General features: G+C 32.8%; 1 protein-coding gene and 1 long non-coding RNA gene across 2 annotated transcripts in view; both read left to right on the forward strand.

Annotated features, from left to right (window-relative positions):
- The window catches only part of LOC142222297 (uncharacterized), a gene marked incomplete at its 3' end in the record, with an annotated part of 354,669 nt that overhangs the window by 183,023 nt on the left and 151,242 nt on the right, over positions 1–20,404 (forward strand).
- Positions 12,316–12,764, forward strand: LOC142242982 (uncharacterized). The gene is made up of 3 exons (XR_012724279.1): positions 12,316–12,370; positions 12,500–12,575; positions 12,670–12,764. It is a non-coding gene; the product is annotated as an uncharacterized LOC142242982 (long non-coding RNA).

The following is a 20,404-nucleotide window of genomic DNA, read 5'->3' on the forward strand; positions in this document are numbered from 1 at the left end:
AACGTTCAAGTGAACTCACCTAAATCACAATATACATATCGGGATTTCAAAAACATAAACTACGAAAAATTGGAGAATGAGATTTTCAAGATTGAATGGGATTATATATATACTATGGCCTCAGTAGATGATCAAGCATTTTTCCTAGAGAATAATATTGAGAAACTATATGAAAGTACTGTGAAGCTAAAAACCAAAACTATTAAAAACTGCAATAGCCCGTGGTTTTCAGATCGTATAAAACAGTTGATTATAGATCGAGATCTTGCTTATCAACGATGGAAACGTTTTAAACTGGATGACATGAAAGAACATTTTCGTAGTAAACGAAAAAAAGTGAATGAAGAAATAAAGAAAGCAAAGACCGCTTATTATCAGAATCGTTTCTACAATGCAGTCAGTGCAAAAAAAACTTGGCGTACAATACGAGAAATTGGTATTGGGAGGTCAGAAAACACAATTCAAGGGAACGTGGATGTAAATGAAATTAATAGTAATTTTGTCAATATACCCATGATACAATCCATCCCAAGCCATTACAATTTCCTTTATGACCAGAATATGGATTCTTTTAATAAACTTGAATTTATCCAAATTACAGAGTTGGACTTTCTCGCAACCTGTTCCAAGATAACATCAAACTCTGTTGGGTATGACAACATGCATCCAAGGTTCTTAAAAATTATTTTACCTGTTGTATTACCTTTCATTGTTTATTTCTTTAATTGCATCATTAAAAACAGTAGTTACCCCAATAGCTGGAAACATTCAAAAATAATTCCTATACCAAAACCCAATGGAGAACTACGACCTATAGCAATTCTATCTTTCTTATCAAAGGTTTTCGAAAAATTACTGCATCGCCAGATAAGTTCTTTTATAAATAAACACAAATTACTGACATCAGGACAATCCGGATTTCGAGCTCAACGTAGCTGTACTACAGCGCTATTAAATGTCAGCGAAGATATTCGTTCTGAGATTGAAAATAATAAAATTAATATTCTGGTTTTACTAGATCATTCAAAGGCGTTCGATACTGTAGATCATGACATTTTGATAACAAAACTTAAGTACATGTTTCGCTTCTCGAAATCGGCAATTAAACTAGTCCAATCTTATTTGTCCAACAGATATCAATCAGCTTTTGTAATGAATACTCGATCAGATCCACTTTTAGTTACTCGGGGTGTACCTCAAGGGTCCATACTGGGACCCCTTCTATTCACCTTGTATGCAAATGATTTGCCAAATCAATTACAATTTTGCAAAATGCATCTGTATGCCGATGATGCTCAAATGTACTTAGCAGGCGATATAAACAAGTTACAGGAAACTGTTAGAAACATAAATTTGGATTTGCAAAGAGTCCATAAATGGGCATGCGCAAATGGCTTAAGCTTAAATCCATCGAAGTCAAAGTGCATTTTAATAAAGAAAAAATCACTGAAAATCAGTTTGAATGTTGATATAATTCTAAACAACGAAAGAATCGAAATTGTTGAAAATGCCAAAAACCTCGGTATATGTTTCAATTCGTCACTTACATGGTCCACTCATATTGGAAATATAATTGGATCAGCTTACAACAAACTGCGCGTTCTTTGGAATACACAATATTATACACCACAAAAAACTCGAACCTTGATTGTGAAGTCTTATATAATGCCTACCATACTGTATGGATGCGAGCTTTTTTCAAACACTGACGCAAACAGCAAGCAAAAACTCAATCTTCTATTTAATAACATAACAAGGTATGTCTATGGCTTGAGGAAATATGATCACATATCTACTTTCAAAACTAAAATATATGGTGTATCCTTTGAAACTCTTTTAAAAAGTAAAGCCTTGTGTTGCTTGCACAAGATTATACATCACAATGAACCAGATTACCTATACGAAAGATTGATTTTCTGTAGGTCAAACAGAGGGAAGAAGCTGGTACCTTTTCGACACCAAAGTTTAACATCAGAGTGGCAGTTCTTTATTCACGCTGTGCGTCTCTGGAATGCCCTACCATCAACACTACAAACCATCAGCAACACCTATCAATTCAAAACAAAAATATATAACTACTTTTTAAATACTTAGAATTTCACGGTTACGTTTAATTTGTTTGTGATTATATAAATTGTATTAGTTTTACATATTATATACCTAATTTTGCTGAACCATATAACTTAATCAATATATATTCCTATGCTATAATTATAAGATTTATATCTTGTTGTATAGGAAATTCGCATAAATAAAATAAATAAATAAATAAATAAATACATGGGCGGTGCCGACTATATTATACCCTGCACCATTTTATAGATCCACATTTTCGTTGCCATACAAAATCCGTCAAATGTGTTTGATGCTATATATAAAGGTTATTGTTCCCCTATACATACATTTAAATCTGATTCGATCTGGACAAAATTTGTTAGACTTCAAAAAAAAAAAACTGTGGACTTAAAATTTCAGACGGCTAATCCCCTGGGGTGGAACACAATGTTAGTAAAAAGAACAAGTATATATGGCCATAAGTTCGGCCAGGCCGAATCTTATGTACCCTCCACCATGGACTGCTAAGAAACTTCCGCTAAAAACTGTCATCCACAATCGAATTACTTGCGTTGTGGTAATACTTACCGATGGCAAGGTATCTTAAAACTTCTTAACATCGTTTTCTAAATTGTGATTTCGTGCATACGTGGTATATATACAAAAAAGTTATGTATAGGTAAGTTTACAAAGAATTACGAATCGATAGGAACTTTTGCACGGTACGTGGAGAGCCAGAATCTAAATACACGCAGAGAAGGAATATGATCACCTCAAACATGTTTCAAGAGCAAAATGTTATTTTTGTATGGTGACCATGTAACATGTTTGTCACTAAAATGTTATTTTCTCGTCAAATATAACCTGCTTGCCGAGATCAGATACATGATTTCCGAGAAAATAACATGGTTGCGAAAACCATGTTACATGGTCACCACCCAAAAATAACATTTTGCTCTTAAAACATGTTTGAGGTGATCATATTCCTTCTCTGGGTGTATGGGGGTCGCTTATATGGGGGCTATATACAATTATGAACTTGATATGGACCAATTTTTGTGTGATTGGGGATCGATTTATCTGAGGGCTATATATAACTGTAGACCGATATGGACCTAGTTAGGCATGGTTGTTAACGGCCATATACTAGCACAATGTACCAAATTTCAACTGACTCGGATGCAAGAGGCTCCTCCAAGAGGCTCCAAAACCAAATCTCGGGATCGGTTTATATGGGGGCAATATATGATTATGGACTGATATGGACCACTTTTGGCATGGTTGTTAAATATCATATATTAACACCACGTACCACATTTCAACCAAATCGGATGAATTTTGCTTCTCCAAGAGGCTCTAAAACCAAATCTCGGGATGCGTTTATATGGGGCTATATATAATTATGGACTGTTATGAACCAATTCCTGCATGGTTGTTGGATACCATATAATAACATCACGTACCAAATTTCAACCGAATCCGATGAGTTTTGCACTTCCAAGGGGCTCCGGAAGTCAAAACTGGGTATCGGTTTATATTGGGGGTTATATATAATTATAGACCGATGTGGACCAATATCTGCATGGTTGTGAGAGACCATATACTAACACCATGTACCAATTTTCAGCCGGATCGGATGAAATTTGCTTCTCGTAGAGGCTCCGGAGGTCAAATCTGGGGATCGGTTTATATGGGGCTATATATAACTATAGACCGATGTGGACCAATATCTGCATGGTTGTTAGAGACCATATACTAACACCATGTACCAATTTTCAGCCGGATCGGATGAAATTTGCTTCTCGTAGAGGCTCCGAAAGCCAAATCTGGGGATCGGTTTATATGGGGGCTATATATAATTATAGACCGATGCGGACCAATTTTTGCATAGTTGGTAGACACCATCTACCAACATCATGTACCAAATTTCAGCCGGATCGGATGAAATTTGCTTCTCTTAGAGGATCTGCAAGCCAAATTTGGGGATCCTTTTATATGGGGGCTATACGTAAAAGTGGACAGATATGGCCCATTTGCAATACCATCCAACCTACATCAATAACAACTACTTGTGCCAAGTTTCAAGTCGATAGCTTGTTTCGTTCGGAAGTTAGCGTGATTTCAACAGACGGACGGACGGACATGCTTAGATTGACTCAGAATTTTACCACGACCCAGAATATATATACTTTATGGGGTCTTAGAGCTATATTTCGATGTGTTACAAACGGAATGACAAAGTTAATATACCCCCATCCTATGGTGGAGGGTATAAAAATAATCCCTAATATTATGTAAATTATGTGTCCTAAAATTTAGGCTTCACAATCAATATTTTTCAGTGTGTGGACAGTATTTTTTATGGGGTTGTAGAAGAATACAAAGGAACAAATGCATATTTCAATAATATTCATTAATAATCGCTTGGTTAGGTGGCAGCCCGCTGTATCAGGCTCACTTAGACTATTCCGTACATTGTGATAATTAATAATCGTTACCCAGACTCCAAAAAAATATTCAATCACGAAGGTAATTGATCGAATTATTTTTTTTTAATTGGAATGTCTTCAATGATAGTATCAATTAAACAATTAATTGAAAGTCAATTAAAAAAATTAATTGATACTATTAATTTTTGTGATTGATTTTTGTTTCAATTAAAAAATTGTTAAATCAAATAAATTTTTATTGAATATTTTTTAAAACTCAAATAAGATTTCAATTGGAAACATTTTTGTTTGATATGCACTATCATGAACCCAAATTGAAACTTTACATCCCAATTTTAAAGTAAAATCCAATGTCCTGTAATAATAGTTACAATTTGCTTTTGTTACCATTGACTACGTTGTACACGCAGTAGTAGTAGTAGTAGTAGTAGTCAAGGAATACACAAAAATTGTTTTCGCCATCTAATGTTTTGTTGCAGGGGGCAAGAGGAGGATTTTGTAGTATTCATGGATTTAATTTGCCATGTTGGTTTCTCTTTTTTACAGAAACTCACAAATTTGCTTGCAGTTGAATTTGTGTTTTTTGTGCTGTTGCTTTAGTGATTTGGTGCTCGTTAGATTGCAACAAAATAATGGAATTCGATAGAAACGGACTAACACCATTATCACTTGGCACTAAAATTGTTCGTAGCCAAGGAAAGAGAAGACATTTTGATGGCATTGAGAAAGAAGATTTCCAAAAAACACAAAAACACACACACACACATTTTAAGCTTAATCGAAAATTCTCAATTCTAAGATTTATTGATCATCTTTTAAGGGAAATGGCATTAATGTCAACATGATGGCAATGGTGTCAGTTGGCTTATTTGAACTGATTTCAGGCAAAATAAAAGAATGAATTATAAATGACGTTTGCAAAGGGTTCAGCTAAACCACAAAACCATATTGAGGATATATTAAAGTTCAGAGAAAAACAAGGAAAAATGATGTTTGTATGGTATTACATTACAATTGATTTTCAAGTGAAGGATTCTAATTCGGAAGTGATTCCATAAAAAATATAAAAACGTTCTAAAATTGTGTCATATATCCTTCACTGTGTGAAAAGTAGAAAATATTTAATAGTCTTATGATCGGATAGAAATCAAAGAATGTATATCAAAATGGTGTGATATGAAAATTTTTCGAAGCAGAATGTGAGTTGCTAGAAATGACATTAAGTTTTTCGAAAAAGTTCCGTGATTGTAATATGATAATTTTGTATGGCAGGAAACATGTTTTTAGATCGTTGGAGTTTATGTGTAGTGAATCTCAAACTTTAGATATTGATCTTATAATATGAACTTGCTTATCTATTTAATTGTTATCATGGCCCCCTAATAAATTAAAGCTATGGTCATATTAGGCAACTAATTATTTGACCAAATTGAGTATCAAACATTTTTCCAGAACCATTGTCGCAATATCTCGATTCCTACCATAATTTTATATATCCAATATGAGACAAAAATAACTGCTAGTTTGACTGTGGCGACGAATACATTTTTGACTTCTGTCAAATATTTGGCCCGTATGACTATACCGTAAGTCTTCCTATTGTTATTATTTTTACTTTTTCTTTATGAGCTGTTTTAAAATATTATCTTTTTTATTTTTTTTTACCATTTGTAACACATCGATATATCGACTTCCGACTACATATAGTATATATACATATATATTCTTGATCAATGAAAAATTCTACGATGATACAACCATGTCCTTCTGTCCTTTGTAATCGCGATACAGTCTTCAATGGCGACGCAATCATAGTGAAATTTGATACCGATTATTTATTTTTGTTTGTCTGCACGCAGGCCAAGTTTGAAGATTTACCATATCGGTCCATCTTTTGATACAGCCCCTAAAAAGCCGACCCCCTGATGTGGGCTATTGCAATTTCTATCCGGTTTGCCTGAAAATGGAAATCTAACAGGTTGGCTGATAAGTCCCCGGTCTGACACATAGATGGCGTCGCTAGTATTAAATGCATATTATTTTTATATAGTACCAACCTTTAAATGGTTTGTGTCAAAATTTGACGTCTGTAGGTCAATTAGTTTATGAGATAGAGTGTCTTTTGTGAATCACCTGTTGTTATTGTGAAAAAAATGAAAACAAGGAATTTCGTGTTTTGATAAAATACTGTTTTCCGAAGGGAAAAAATACGGTGGAAGCAAAAACTTGGCTTGATAATGAGTTTCCGGACTCTGCCCCAGGGAAATCAACAATAATTGATTGGTATGCAAAATTCAAGCGTGGTGAAATGAGCACGGAGGACAGTGAACGCAGTGGACGCCCGAAAGAGGTGGTTACCGACGAAAACATCAAAAAAATCCACAAAATTATTTTGAATGACCGTAAAATGAAGTTGATCGAGATAGCAGAGACCATAAAGATATCAAAGGAACGTGTTGGTCATATCATTCATCAATATTTGGATATGCGGAAGCTCTGTGCAAAATGGGTGCCGCGCGAGCTCACATTTGACCAAAAACAACAACGTGTTGATTATTCTGAGCGGTGTTTGCAGCCGTTAACTCGTAATACACCCGAGTTTTCCGTCGATATGTGACAATGGATGAAACATGGCTCCATCGCTACACTCCTGAGTCCAATCGATAGTCGGCTGAGTGGACAGCGACCGTCTCCGAAGCGTGGAATGACTCAAAAGTCCGCTGTCAAAGTAATGGCCTCTGTTTTTTGGGATGCGCATGGAATAATTTTTATCGATTATCTTGAGAAGGGAAAAACCATCAACAGTGACTATTATATGGCGTTATTGGAGCGTTTGAAGGTCGAAATCGCGGCAAAACGGCCCCATATGAAGAAGAAAAAAGTGTTGTTCCACCAAGACAACGCACCGTGCCACAAGTCATTGAGAACGATGGCAAAAATTCATGAATTGAGCTTCGAATTGCTTCCCCACCCACCGCATTCTCCAGATCTGGTCCCCAGCGACTTTTTCTTGTTCTCAGACCTCAAAAGGATGCTCGCAGGGAAAAAATTTGGCTGCAATGAAGAGGTGATCGCCGAAACTGAGGCCTATTTTGAGGCAAAAACGAAAATGGTATCAAAAAATTGGAAGGTCGTTATAATCGAGGGAGCCACCGTGGTGCAATGGTTAGCATGCTCGTCTTGCATACACAAGGTCGTGGGTTCGATTCCTGCTTCGACCGAACACCAAAAAGTTTTCAACGGTGGATTATCCCACCTCAGTAATGCCGGTGACATTTCTGAGGGTTTCAAAGCTTCTCTAAGTGGTTTCACTGCAATGTGGAACGCCGTTCGGACTCGGCTATAAAAAGGAGGTCCCTTGTCATTGAGGTTAACATGGAATCGGGCAGCACTCAGTGATAAGAGAGAAGTTCACCAATGTGGTATCACAATGGACTGAATAGTCTAAGTGAGCCTAATACATCTGGCTGCCACCTAACCTAACCTAACCATAATCGTTGTATTGCTCTTGAAGAGAACTATGTTGAATAATAAAATTTTGACAAAAAAATGTGTTTTTCTTTTTTAGATCAGCCAACCTGTTAGAGGGATTTCCCTCTATACCATATATCGGTATAGCCCAATCTTCCGATTTGACTTCTTCGGCTTCTAAATACCGCGATTTTGATCAGATTTACCTGAAATTGGAAATATAGAGGTAATTTAGTTCCATAAACCCGATATAGCCCATCTTCGAACTTGACCTGCCTGCAGACAAAAAACGAGCTGGTTCAAAAATTCAGCACGATTGCTTCATTATTGAAGACTGTGGAGTGATTACAACAGACAGACAGGCGGACATTGTTATATCGTCTTAGAATTTCTCCCTGATCAAGAATATATATACTTTTTTTTTTTTTTGAAAGTGTAAGTGTCTTTATTTACAATTTTTCTTACATACGTATATATTGTTTGTAACAAAGAGTTTAGGAACTATTATCCTTTTCTACTTAATTATTAATAGGTTACTTATAGTTTGATAATGTTTTGCATCTGCAAATTGTTTGTTATTGTAATATGAGAAAAATATTATATATACTTTATATAATCGGAAATCGATTATTTCGATGTGTTACAAACGGAATGACAAATTTATTATAACCCGTCACCATTCTATGGTGGTGGGTATAAAAAATTCATCAGGCACTTCCTGATGAAAGTTTTACAAAAGCACAATATTGGAAAGTCGTTGGTTCTTTCAGGAATGCTGATTACATTTATGAGTGTTTCAAGAGTTCTATAAGTTTCTTCACAAATAGTATGGGATGCCTATAGGATGTCTATCGGTTATAGAAAAGAAGTCCATCACGCAGCACTCATTGTCAATAGAGAATTTCTGTGGTATCACAATGGATTGATTGTTGTTCATTTACGACTTATAATAATCTTTCAATAAGGGATGTACCCTGAAAAATATTGATCCTTTATGTGATGCAGTCTTAATATGAACCCAACTTCAAACTAAACATCTTATCAATTTTAATAGATTATCGATTTTATGTAAAATAATTAATTTAAAAACAAAAGCCGATTAATCGAAAGAGATTATTACAAAAAATCGAATTTTTTGTTTTTTTTTTTAAACATTCAATGAGTTGATTTACGTCTATTGCATTTCCATCACATTGTATGGGATTACTATTATTTCCCCTATCACTCCCAGTGACCTTCTTGGGTACTCTCAAAATCTACAAATCCTTTCCTTTTATATAAACATAATCTATAATTCTTGTTAGCATTTGACATTTCCTCCGATTATAATCCCAAAACAGTGAAATGTCTATGAGAAAACCTTGATTAACATAATAGCTAGTTCTAACCCCAAAAGCTCATGGTTCGCCATCAATTCTTGGAAATTTAATTACAATTCTTCCTTCAAAATAGAACAATAATGAAATAATAATAACAACATTAGAATACACCAATGACAGTGAAAGACAAGTACTTCTTCGAATAAGGAAAGACAGGTACTTCCAATGCTCATCTCCCAGTGTAAAAACAATAACGTTGGCCAACAAAAACAATGATACTCGTATTTTCAGCAACAATTTGAGGGAAAAACAAAAACAGGAAAATACCATGGATTCTGTTTAGAGAATTCATAAACCACCTTGGCACTTCCATTTACATGGACATTCTTAGTAACGGGAAAATAAAGCAAAACGCCCGAAGAGTTATGAATAAATCATATGTTCAGCATACTGAGGTGAGGTTTGCAATTGAAATGGACAGGTTGAGATGGGAATTATGGACATGAAGTGGACGAATATCTGGAGTCACAATCATTTTGCATCTTGGCATCTGTGTGACAGAAATCGGGTGATTGTGAAATAATGTAAGAGTAAGACGACAACTGTATTGAAATTTTATATACACATTTTTGTGTATATTATTAGTGTGACCTGATTAAATATAGTGAATTGTGATTCAGATTCAGAAATAGTTTGGAAGGTGGCTTCGTTCACATATTAATACGCTTTCATTCCTTCTTCTTTATGGCATATCCTATATTCGAATGTAAGCGACCATATTACATTTCATGTAGAGTTTTTAATAATATATGATAATATATCAATTATTGACAAAATAAAAAAAAATAATTCTCTGTTTCTAGTTACTCTTAAATTAAGTGCGTACTCCATGTGCCAAAAAAAATTTACCAAAAATTGAAGAAAATCTTTCTTTAATTCTATAGAAAAGTTTGTCAAAATTTTATTTCTGGAGACAATTTTTATCAAAATTGTATTTCTATGGAAAATTTTTATCAAAATTTTATTTCTATAGAAAATTTTGTCAATATTTTATTTCTATAGATAACTTTTATCAAAATTTTATTTCTACACAGAAAAAAAAGTGTCTCGTAAATTTAAGAAAATTTTTACAATAATTTATTACAAGAATTTTCCAGAATTTTAGTTCATTTTTCGCATCTTCGACGAAAATTAACTACTCGGAAGGAAATTTTACAAATTCTAAGTAGCAATCGTTTAGTTCATGGCCTACAAAATACGATGGAAATTTCCTTAAAAAATTTCTTAACTGGTAGTTAAAAATTCGTTTGTCATGCTATAAAACTACTTGTGAAATGTAAAGTATTTTGTAAATAATAAGTGCAATTTACTATAAGATTTTTTTGTATGAGAAAATATTTTTTTACGAAAAATGAACTTGAAAGTGGATAGCAATTTCTTACTGACAATTCCTATAGTTAATAATTGTTGGTAAAAAATTACCCAATGAAATATTTTTAGTTCACATGTAATTAAATTTATAGACATTTTCGTCAAAAATGGTAGATAACATTTCTTGAAAATTTTGCAAATTTTAAGTTAAAAGTTTCATTGTTCGTAAACTGGTGTGTCTTTACGAATATTATTCTTACAGTAAATTGTCAGCAGATGCGTTGAACTAATGCATAGTACAGAGATCTTTAACGGCATAGTGGAATGTGATTAATGTAAATATGATGTTACTTGAGTTTTGTTGTGTATACATGAGCGTGGTTTTCTAGTGGTTTGTGTGTGTTTGTTATTCGCGGATGGTTTATTTGGCTGGATGAGGTGTTGTTTTCAATAAAGGCACATGTGTTTTTGTTGTTGTAGGAATGTTTTGGCTTTGCTTGGTTTTGTTTGGCATGCTTCAGTTGTATAGTTGGCGTTGGCGTGGGCTGTTGCATCTTTTAAGTAGGTATGCAACAGGGGAATATAAAAGCATGGAATATTTTGGATTTTTGAGACATATATTGGTGTTTGTTTATTAAACCTTTTAAATGAAAGTTATTAATATTTTATCGGTAGTTTAGAAAAAAGTTATTACGAATATTTAGGAAAATATGTTGAAATTGAAAGTGTATTGAAATTTTTATTATTCTATGTAAAAAATTAATATTCAATTCCAGATGAATTTGGAAATTTTTTGTTATATCTCAGCGTATAGTTTATTCATAAATTGGTAAGTATTTTTTTAATATGGCTTTCTTTTAAAAAGAATATTTTTTATGTATATTATTATTTGTTAATTAATTTTTTTGGAAACCAGTTTAATGTTTTTCTTTGTTGTAAAAACAATATTTAATTTCAGAGCAACTCCAGATGGATTCGAACAAATAAAAAATAGAGAATTGGTAAGTTTTCTTTTAAAAATTGGCTTTATTTTAACTAGAATATTTACGTTTTTGTGACCTTTTTATCATCAAAATTACAGGTTTTTAATGCCTTATTTTAGTATTTCTTTAATCAAATTTTTTGGAAACCAATGTAATATTTTTAATGTAAAAACAAATATTTAATTTCAGAATAACCCCTTAAACATTTGGACAAATTTTTAGTACTCCTTTGCCTGTAATTTAATAGTGAATTGGTAAGGATTCTTTAACTTTCTTTTAACCCTGGACACTCATCCTTATTTTTTGTATATTAACGTCAGCCTTCGTCATTTTGACTACGGCTCATTTCAAGACGCTAAATTTTCATCGTGAGCGAAAAAGTGAACCAAACTTGAGTTTATTTTCTTATTCAATTTGGTTTTAATTAGTATAAAACAAAAATTCATAAAACGGTCGAATTAGTATAACTTAAATTTACCATTTCCCAATAGACTAAAATGCATTTTAAATCGAAAATGAAATTACGTGTCGTCATTTTGACGAATGATGATGTCTAGGGTTATCAAGAATATTTGGTTTTTAATGCATATTATTATTTTTTTCATTAGATATTTTGAAAACTTATTTAATAATTTTATTTAATATTTAATTTCAGAGTAACCCAAATAAATTTGGACAACTTTTTATATTTCCCCTCGGCGTACAATTTAATAGAGAATTGGTAAGTTTTATATTAAAACTTTGGCTTTCTTTCAACTAGAATATTAATTTTGTTATATCCTTCACATCGATAACAACACAGTTTTATGAGTTTATTTAGAATACTTCATTATTTCTCTAATTGTTTCAGGTACAAATTTTATGAGATACGTTTTCCAAAGAAAAGTTGAATTCTTTACACCATTTGATAAAATGCCCCAAATATGGTAAGTTACAAGCTAAAATGAAGAATTAAAAATTATATTTCATTACATGGTGTTAATTTTTAACAATTTTCATTTTTGTTTCCATTTTTTCCAGCAAGATATGTGAAAAAACTACCTACGATGAATAAAAAAAGGATAAGTCAAAATGTCCAAACAGCGGGTTCAAATGAACTACTCTCTGTTCCACGTGGTCATAATTTTTATTCACAAAAAAACTTTGTATTATGAACTTTAATCATAACTTTTTATAATAAAGTACTTTTGCTTAAAGAAAGTTTAATTTTAATGTATGAAAATTTTCATAATAGTAAAACGGTTTGTTGTTCCTTTAATTATTTAATTTCTCTGTACTGTGGAATGATTGATTTAAAAATAGTTTAGTCGTCGACATTTTAAAGAGACTGTTAACCAATTTTTATTATCGGGTTTCCCACAAAATAAGCAAGTAAACCAAAATAATACTGACTTTTTAACTTGGTAGGGGTATATAAATCTTATGGTGTTGTAAAAATGAACTAAACTACAATGTTATAGATGAACTAAAATTTAAGAAAATTATAAACTAGACAAGTTGAAAAAAATCTTAAGGGCTAAATCATGGTCAATATTACTACAGTTTAGTTCATTTTGCAATGAAAAAGGGTTCACTGTTTTTTCAGTGTATAGAAAATTTTATCAAAAATTTATTTCTATAGAAAATTTTATCAAAAATTTATTTCTGTAGAAAATTTTGTCAAAATTTTATTCCTATTGAAAATGTTGTCAAAATTTTATAGATTTTTTTCAAAACTTTAATTTCTATAGAAAATTTTTATCAAAATTTTATTTCTATAGAATTTTTTCTCAAAATATATTTCTATAGAAAAATTTCTCAAACATTTTTTATTGAAACTTTTTCCAAAATTTTATTTTTATCTATACAAAGATTTTGACTTTCCCTTAAGTATTTTGTTATTGATTCCGAGCCAAAGATGCGGCTTCTTTAAAATAACGATTTTTTTAGGAACTTTAAATCTAGGAATATAAATAAAAGTCATTCTTCATTCATTCTTTTTTTGCGATACATTAATAAAACTATTTGCGTACAAAGAAATGCAAGTTTAAAAATCCAAATTATAACGGATACTTCAACGTAAAAAATGTTTTCTTAACTCAAGAAAAAAAAACATTAGACCAAAGACGCTAAATCATCAAAATAAGTCTTAGCCTATATTTTAAGCGTTTTTATCTATAATCTAAAGAATCAATATTTCAGTTAATTTAAAGAAAATTTCTTTAACTCAAAAATGTTTCTCTTTTCTTTAAATAAAATGTGTCTTAGTTCAAAGACAAATTTCCAAAGTTTGTGTCCCAAATTTATTACAAAATATTTTTGATGCAAAGATCATAAACTTTCGTTTCATTAAATTTTCACTTTTTTAAAGTAATTTATTCTTATGCAGGATATTTTATGAATAAAGAGAAGCAAAGATATTTAAGTCCTTTAAATCATAATTTCTCCAAAATTGATCCACCGAAAAAAAATCCGATATCGCTTTTTTATCATTTCAGTGGCGTGACAAGTTCATTCATCTTAGAGAAATTATTTGTTAGTATTATTGAATAGGTTTTCAAAAAAAGAAAGACGCTCTATCTCTCAAACTAATTGACTTACAGACAAATTTTGACACGAATCATTTGAAGTACCAATACTATATAAAAATAATATGCGACGCCATCTAAGCGTCAGACCGGGGACTTATCAGCCAACCTATTATTATTATCATTTTTCCGTCCAATTTTTGGACACGATGAAACACTATGGTAACGAGCACTGGTACGAGAAACAAATATATTCACATTTAAGGAGAACTCTAACAATAGTCACTTGCGGGTTTTTAGCCAAATATCAAGCAATCACATTTTCACAGTTGAATTCCACAGCGAATAACTTTATTTATGAAAGCCATAGAGCAAAATGCTTTTGTAAACTTGTAAAGAATAAAATGAACTGTCACTGTAAAAAATTCATATGTTAGCAGCCAGACAAGCGTTTTAGAAATGACAACAATCCGAAATTGGCTACACTATACATGATAGAAACTTTAGAGAACTCTCGATACATCCTTATACTACCCATATTGTATAAAAGCGAATTAAGAAAGGGCCAAATGTAATATTCAAATGTGTTTTAGTCGTTTTTCTTTTTTTGTCACCGTTTGTTTTCGTTTTGAATTCGTGTCATCGTTTTGAGCACACACAAAACTCATTCTGCAAACGTTATGAATAATAAATCCTTTGTTTTATTATTATTTTACATTTCATACATATATTTACATGTTGATACTTTAACGAATACATTCGTTTGTAGGTCTCAAATTTTCGATGATGGTATAGCATGGGCTCTCACTTTTAGTAAAGAAAAAAAAACGTAAAAAAACACAAACACAATATTTATTTAATAAAGGCGAAAAAGTCTTAAAACAGAAGCGGCGATTTGGTTTTACATATTTTAAATATGAGATAACATAGATATCATAACAAGGAGAAGAATACATATAATACGGCCAAGGTCGCAGTAAATTTCCTGCATATATTAGAATGTATGCAGACACATAAATTTATACTTTCATTTATCATTTTCAAGCGTATTCAGATTCTAGAGATGAAACTAGACTTGTTGCGAACAACACTGAAAATAAATATTATCGTGAGTACAAAGAATTCTTGTCCTTAAAATTCGACTGCAAAATATGCTTAACATAGACGATGCATTTCGATGATAAAATTTTCTTTTCGTTGCCCAAAATTATATACATACATTTTTCAATAAGGTCTTTAGAATTACCCAGCAAAAAAACGTCGCCAAAAAAGTAATGAAACTGATCCGGAAGTGGTGCAAAATTGACGCAGAAGTGATGAATTTAATATGGGCTTGTCATAGGACGGAAGTCCTCCATTTCAACAGCCGTTGCACTGAATTTGTATCAATTCTTTAGGTGTGAGCCGAATTCAATGTTTTGGGTGTAAATTAAAAAATTCTGTGATATTTTGTCAAATAAATAATTTTCATAATTTTTTATAATTTTTAATGGATTCTAACGCTTGTCGCAAACGTTTCACCTCAAATATTTTCACAAATTCACAATTTTTATACCCTCCACCATAGGATGGGGGTATATTAACTTTGTCATTCCGTTTGTAATACATCGAAATATTGCTCTAAGACCCCATAAAGTATATATATTCTGGGCCGTGGTGAAATTTTGAATCGATCTGAGCATGTTCGTCCGTCCGTTCGTCCGTCTGTTGAAATCACGCTAACTTCCGAACGACTTGAAGCTATCGACTTGAAACTTGGCACAAGTAGTAGTTATTGATGTATGTCGGACGGTATTGCAAATGGGTCATATCGGTCCACTTTTACGTATAGCCCCCATATAAACGGACTCCCAAAATTTGGCTTGCAGACTCTCTAAGAGAAAATTTCATCCGATCCGGCTGAAATTTGGTACATGGTGTTAGTATATGGTGTCTAACAACTATGCAAAAATTGGTTTACATCGGTCAATAATTATATACGAGTATAGCCCACATATAAACCGATCCCCCGATTTGCCTTGCGGAGCCTCTAAGAGAAGAAAATTTCATCCGATCCGGCTGAAATTTGGTACATGGTGTTAGGTTAGGTTAGGTGGCAGCCCGATGTGTCAGGCTCACTTAGACCATTGTGATACCACAGTGGTGAACTTCTCTCTTATCACAGAGTGCTGCCCGATTCCATGTTAAGCTCAATGATAAGGGACCTACTGATTATAGCCGAGTCCGAACGGTGTTCCACATTGCAGTGAAACCACTTAGAGAAGCTTTGCAACCCTCAGAAATGTCACCAGCGTTACTGAGGTGGGATAATCCACCGATGAAAAACTTTTTGGTGTTAGGTAGAAGCAGGAATCGAACCCACGACCTTGTGTATGCAAGGCGGGCATGCTAACCATTGCACCACGGTGGCTCCATGGAGTTAGTATATGGTCTCCAATGGCCATGCAAAAATTGGTCCACATCGGTCCATACTTATATATAGCCCCCATATAAACCGATCCCCAGATTTGGCTTGCGAAGCCTCTAAGAGAAGAAAATTTCATCCGATCCAGCTGAAATTTGGTACATGGTGTTAATATACGGCCTCAAACACTAATGCAAAAATTGGTCGAAATCGGTCCATAATTATATATAGCACTCATATAAACCGATCCCCAGATTTGATCTCCGGAGTCCCTTGAAAGAGCAAAATTCATCTGATTCAGTTGATATTTGGTACGTGATGTTAGTATATGATATCCAACAACCATGCAGGAATTGGTTCATATCAATCCATAATTATATATAGCCCCCATATAAACCGATCCTCCGGTGCCTTTTGGAGAAACAAAATTCATCCGATCTGGTTGAAATTTGGTAGTATGGTGGTAGTATATAAAATTTAACAGCCATGCCAAAAGTGGTCCATATCAGTCCATAATCATATATAACCCCCATATAAACAGAACCGGGCCTCTTGGAGGAGCAAATTTCATCCGAGTCAGTTGAAATTTGGTACACTGTGCTAGTATATTGCCGTTAACAACCATGCCTAACGAGGTCCATATCGGTCTATAGTAATATATAGCCCTCAGATAAATCGATCCCCTATCACACAAAAATTGGTCCGTATCAAGTTCATAATTGTCTATAGCCCCCATATAAGCGACCCCCATATTTCAATTCTGGCTCCCTACGTACCGTGCAAAAGTCCATATCGATTCGTAATTATTTGTAGACTTACCTAAACATACCTTTTCTGTCTAATATATACCACGTATGGACTATCTAACAGTTTAGAAAACGATTTAAGATACCACAACCCAAGTAATTCGATTGTGGATGACAGTCTTTCGTAGAAGTTTCTACGCAATCCATGGTGGAGGGTACATACGGCTATATATACTTGTTTCATATTGGATTTAGTATTTTTGTCGACAAAATTTAAATGATTTGTACCATATTATGAACTCTTAAGCTGTTTTTAACCTATTTGAAACAAAAAAGGTAAAATTATTCATTAAAAGAATGAAAAAACCAAGTTATAAAAAATTGAATTAAAAGAACTTCCTGGGTACTTAAAATAAAGAACATCATTGGGAGTGCATCTTCTGGAAGTGCTTTTAAAGTTGTGCCTTTGGAAGAACTTCCAATTTTTTTTGCTGGGTAGGTGCTTCACTTAATAACTGGTATCTTACATACATAAAAGAAAATTCTCTCAATTTGAAACTAATTTTCAGCATTATTGAAATACTCCTTAAATGCAATGATTTTTTTATAACTTCTCGTATTCAAAATTGGGAGATATATTTGAAGAATTTATTTAAATTTTTTTTTTTTTGAAGCTACTGTGGTATCACAATGAACTGAAATGTCTAAGTGATCCTGTTACATCGGGCTGCTATAGAGCTCTCTTAAAAATGTATTTATTTTAAAGAGGCAACCATAACCAAAATATCAATAACCAAAATTCTTAAGATAAGGTCAAAATTCTTGAAATCATGTAAACTTTTTTTGAGTGTACCCAAAAGTAAATTGGAATTAAGGTAAATTGGTTCCGTTTTGTTTGTCTTGGCTTAGGTTTTTCGTAGGTAAGGTGAAGGTCTTGTTCTTCGATGGATAAGGAGACCCCCCTCACAAATTTTTTCGAATAAATAGGAGTTTTAACTTTTTAAGAATATTAATGAAGTCTGCATTTGTTCACTGAAAAAAATATTTACGTAATATTAATATTTATGCAACCTAAATTTTAGGATGAGCAATTTACAAAATAATAAGCACAAATTTCTTTAAAATAATGAAATTTTAATTAAAATAAAATTTATAATCTTTGCTTCAATTTTTTTTTTTATTACACACAAATTTTGGAAATTTGCGTCCCTTCCTTATAGCAGTATGTCTTTGACCTAAGGCAAATTTTCCCTAAAGCAAAAAAAAACACGTTTTTGATTTAACGAAATCGTCCTTAAATAAACTGAAATACTGAAACGCTTCCAATAAAGGCTGAGACTTATTTTGGGGATTTAGCATCTTTGGTTTAAAGGTGTAATACCCTGTTCCACACTGTGTAACATGGTATTATAAGTTAGTGCATATGCTTGCAACACCCAGAAGGAGACGAGATAGACATATGCTGTCTTTGGCAAAAATGCTCAGGGTGGGCTCCTGAGTCGATATAGCCATGTCCGTCTATCCGTGAACACATTTTTGTAATCAAAGTCTAGGTCGCAGTTTTAGTCTAATCGACTTCAAATTTGGCACAGGTATGTGTTTTGGCTCAGAATAGAACCCTATTGATTTTCGAAGAAATCGGTTCAGATTTAGATACAGCTCCCATATATATCTTTCGCCCGATATGGACTTATATGGCCCCAGAAGTCAGAGTTTTACCCTGATTTGCTTAAAATTTTGCTCAAGAAGAACAATTGGTACTATAATCAAATGTGCCAAATTTTATTGAAATCGGTTCAGATTTAGATATAGCTCCCATTTTTTTTATGTTTATATCTTGGCCCGATATGGACTAATATGGTCCCGGAAGCCAGAGTTTTACTCCAGTTTGGTTGAAATTTTGCACTAGGAGTACAATTAGTTGTGTACTGAAGTGTGTGAAATTTTATTGAAATCGGTTCAGATTTAGATATAGCTCCCATATATATCGTTCGCCCGATTTACACTCATATGACAACAGATGACAAATTTTGCACAGGGAGTATAACTGCCATAGTAGCTATGCGTGCCAAATTTGGTTGAAATCGGTTCAGATTTATATATAGCTCCCATATATATGTTTTTCTAATTTCGACAAAAATGGTCAAAAAAACCAACATTTTCCTTGTAAAATCGCCTCTGCTTAGTCGAAAAGTTTTTAAAAATTAAATAAATTCGATCTATATCGTAATTTTAATTTTATTGGTCCTAGATTTAAAGCCAAATAGGTCGCTAAAGAATTTCTTTATTTTAAAGAAGACGCATATTTGGCTCGGAATCAATAACAAAATCCTTAAGGGAAGGTCAAAATATTTGAATACAGGTAAACTTTTTTTGAGTGTAATTTTAACTTTTTTGCTTCATATAGTAGTAGTAGGAATTAAAAAAATAGCTAGAAAAATTGCGAATTTTTGAAATTATTTGGGGTCAAACGTTCTTTAATTCATATCCAAAACACTGAATTTGGATCACACTTGAAGAAGTAATGCAAATTCAGTGCAACGGCATTTGAAATGGTGGACATTCGTCCTAAGACAAGCCCATGTTAAATTCATCGCTTCTGTGCCAATTTGGACCTATTACGGATCCAAAAAGAACATTTTCATTACGCTACGCTTTTTTGCTGGATTAAGAAAATGTCTAAATCTTTGGATCCAAGTAAACTTTTTGTTGAATGTACACGTTGTAGCCAAAAACCGAATTTAACCACGACAATTTTTACAGTTTCAGCAATTTAAAAACGTGTTGTTTCCGACGTTTTTAAATGCCAGTTTTGGAAAAATTTGCAAATTACTGTTGAATACAAATTTCAAATTATTATCAACAATTCAAAAATTCTTCAATATGCTTTAGGATATTAAAAAATACTCGTTGTTTGAAATCAAATATAAGTATCCTGTAAGTATTTTTGACATTTACCTCGTTTTATACAGGTATATGACGTTTTCGACGATTACTGCTTTCTGACAATAGAGAACCGAAAAAATGCTACTCACACTATATCTTGTTACAGTACAATAACGAGCAATGGTACGAGAAACAAAAGATTTATTCACATT

This window comes from Haematobia irritans, chromosome 1, assembly GCF_050003625.1.
Source record: "Haematobia irritans isolate KBUSLIRL chromosome 1, ASM5000362v1, whole genome shotgun sequence".
In the NCBI taxonomy this organism is placed as follows: domain Eukaryota; kingdom Metazoa; phylum Arthropoda; class Insecta; order Diptera; family Muscidae; genus Haematobia; species Haematobia irritans.